General features: G+C 37.3%; 1 protein-coding gene across 1 annotated transcript in view; it reads right to left on the bottom strand.

Annotated features, from left to right (window-relative positions):
* The window catches only part of TRDN (triadin), a 134,746-nt gene that overhangs the window by 74,152 nt on the left and 56,942 nt on the right, over positions 1–3,652 (bottom strand). The window lies entirely within an intron of this gene.

Here is a 3,652-nt window from a genome sequence, read left to right on the forward strand (position 1 = left end):
GAGAGAGAGAGAGAGAGAGAGAGAGAGAGAGAGAGAGAGAGAGAGAGCGCCTTATTTTAGATCAGCCTTTAGTAGGTTTAAGACTTAGGAAGCTTTTGTACTTTGTCTCTTGGACAGATGGCCTATCTTTCTACAGTAGCTCTGTTGGGAATTAGGTAATTACCATAGAAGCTTTCACAATAAAAAAAATGGTATAATGAGCTAGAGATTTTTTTTGGGGGGTGGAGGGTGACAGTGAGGAATTTCATTAGGATTTATCAGAAAATTACTTATTTGAAATATTTACACATATGCACAAAGAAATAGTTAACAAAAAAAATTAGGTACCAAAATGACATGTTTAACTTTGGACAGCAACCTTTATGGAACAAAGTTAAGCATATCATTTTGCTTTTTGGGTGTAAGTATTTCAAATCACTACAAGACTGACATGGTTCACAAATAAATGTATTCCGTTACTTTTGTGGCAGTGGAAAACATGTTGGATGGGGAACTAACCCAAGGACCTAGCCCAAAGACCTAACTCTCCATCCAATATTGTCCACTGCCACAAAAGTAACTGAGTACATTTATTTGTAAACCATGTCAGCTTTGTGGTGATTTCATTCCAAATGGCATGTACACTGGAGGATTTGGCATACATTTTCTTCATGGCCCCAATATCTTAGGCAGTGCCAGCTGACTTTCATTCTCTAGAGGCAAGCAATGAATATTGTCTTTTCTTTTCAAACAAAATACTCAATCACTAAACTGACTTGTGAAGTTGTTTAAAATAGGATGCAAGTGAGATCAAATTTGCAGGCCCTCTTCCTATATTTCAGCTTTACACAAAGGAAAACTGCTTCCCTGAATCCCTAACTGAAGCTGGCTCTCGCAGAAGTGAGTGTTACTGTTCAAAAGGGAAGGCCAGAGATGCTGTGGATGATCAGAGCCATCACTATTACTGAGAAACAAACATATAAAAAATCCCACACAAAACAGTAAGGTAGTAATGTCACTTTGATAGACAAACAGCGGTGCTACTTTTTTTAAGTAACTGCTTCGAGCCCAAATCAGGCAATTCCCAGTAGCAATGCTTGATCAATCAGTTGCTAATAAACCTGCATTTTTGTGTTCATGAATGTGAGAAATAAGGGTTCAGTTCTAATGATTCAGTCAAAGGTAAATTGTGTCTATTTGCTCTTTTCATGTTCCACTGGGGCCTTGTGTTTTATCTCATAAATAAAGTTAACCAGTTTTTGTCTGGGACTGTCAAGCGTCTTAACAGTCAAAAGAAATTGCTACAGAAAGTGTGCACTCTTTCTCCTACTCCTTAGCAGAGGGATAATAGCCATTTAACCTCTTATTTAAAATGCTACAATCTCAGGCATGACTTATAAAAAGTAATTTCTTATGACTAATGATGCTCTCAATTACCTTTTCCTATTAATTAAATGCCTGTTTCTTTCAAGTCCGCTTTGTAGTAGTGGTCTTGTCTAAGACCTGAGTTGTTAAATGCAAGGATTTCCTGCTCCAAGGTTTTATATGAACATCAAAATGAATAGCACATATTTCTATAGCACTTTGAGGTATACAAAATATTTTCTTCACAATGTCCCTATGGCAATGAAAGAACTAAACCTGAGAAGTCATGTGACTTGCCAAGGTCACATACCTCAGGTATAATTTTGCTCTTTACACCATCTGAAAATTAGCCAGACTGGCCTATTTGATATTCCTTATGAACCTCATTCCATGTCCTCTACCTGGTTTTACACAGGCTGTCCCCTGAGCTTAGAATGCTCTCCTTTTCCATCTGTCCCTCCCAAGACATCATCCCAGACTCTTTTCAGCTTTCTGAGCTCAACTTCTTCAGGAGAGAAAATCTTGCTTCCTCCAATCTCTTCACATTAGTCCGTATCTGACTCTTCCCTGTCCTTCCATTGTTCCCTCTTCAATGCCTATTCTGTTGTCAAAAATTGCCTTTATTATTAGGTGGATGTTCTCCCTTTGGAAATCACTTTGTATATATTTTGCATTTATTTACATAAGTATGTTTATTTATATGAACATATTGATAAAATGTAAGCTTCTTGAGGGAAGGGATAGCTTTATTTTGCCTTCTTAACTCCACAGTATAACTCAGCACCTGGAACCTAAAAGGTGCTTTATAAATACATGGTGAATTGAATCAAAAGATAAACCTAAATGCTACCACTTCATCTGCATGAGGACTTTCCTATTTTCCCCATTTATTAAGGCTCTCTCCCCCAAACTATTTCAATCAGTCAAATCAGCAAGCATGTATTAAAGGCCTACTATGTGACAGGCACTATATTAAGCATTGTGCATATAGAGAAAAATAAAAGAAAGTCTCTGCCCTCAACGAGCCTACAGCATGCAAACAACTATGCACAAACAAGATATATGTGAGACAATTGAAGATAATAGGGAGAAAGCACTAGAATTAGCGAGGACCAGGAAAGACTTCCAGTAGAACAGAGATATAATAACCTTTTAAGCCTTTGAGCTGCATGCTGTGTCGAAAATGCTGAGTGAGATCTAAATCATATTAAAATGTAATTGCGAAATACCTTACCAAATAAATAAAAAAAATACTACACAAAAGAGATCATGTTAATTTGTGATCTTCTAAGTCAATATGAGATCTAAAGAGATCTGTTTCTATTTGTTTGACACCATTCCCATAAGGTGGGATTTTAGCTGGGACATGAAGGAATCCAGAAAAGCCAAAAGATGGGGATGAGGCAGAGCATATTGCAGGAATGGAGGATAGCCAGTGAAAATGCTGCAAGTTGGGAGATGGAATATCATGGCGTAGGAAGAGCAAGGAAATCATTTTCACTGGATCATGTATGTGAAAGGTAGTGAAGTATGTATGTTTTGTTTCCTCTAATAGAATGTAAAACTCCTTGAAGTCAGGGATTGTCATTGTTTTGTCTTGTTTTGTTTAAACCTTGCTACCTGACAAAATAGCTGTCATAAAAGTAGGTGCTTATTATGGTGGTTTCCAAACATTTTTGATAACATACTATTATCAAGAAAAAAAGAAAAAAAATTGATCACACGTCACCAATAGGGGTATATTTATTTATTAATCATATACATGTACCACTGTACTGTAATTATGTGCATTATAAAATTTGCACAAAATAAGAATTTAAGATAAAGTAATACCTGATCTAGAGGCAATGGGAACAATTACAATTTGTAAAGTAGGAGAACAACATGGTCAGACATGCATTTTAAGGAAATTCCTTTGGAAGCTGTGTGAAGGATAGATTGGAGAAGGGACTTCAGGCTAGGACACCAATAGGAGAAGACTGCAATAACTAATGATGATTTTCAGATATATTTATCCAGCCCTCATCTCTCTCCTGATATCCAGTCTTCCATCCCCAGCTGACAATGGGACATCTCAACCTCAACCTATCCAAAATAAAGCTCCTCATTCTTCTTCGCAAACACTCTCCCCTTCCCAACTTCCCCACAGCTGTTGAGAGTTCCGCCATCTTCCCTGTCACCCAGGCTCTCAACCTAGGTGCCATCCCTGACTCCTCACTCACACCCTGTATAAATCTAATGTGTTGCCAAGTCTTGTCATTTATATCTTCACATCTTTTATATTATTCTCCTTCTCATCATGCACAGA

This window comes from Vombatus ursinus, unplaced genomic scaffold, assembly GCF_900497805.2.
Source record: "Vombatus ursinus unplaced genomic scaffold, bare-nosed wombat genome assembly UNPS02006779.1, whole genome shotgun sequence".
Classification (NCBI taxonomy): Eukaryota; Metazoa; Chordata; class Mammalia; order Diprotodontia; family Vombatidae; genus Vombatus; species Vombatus ursinus.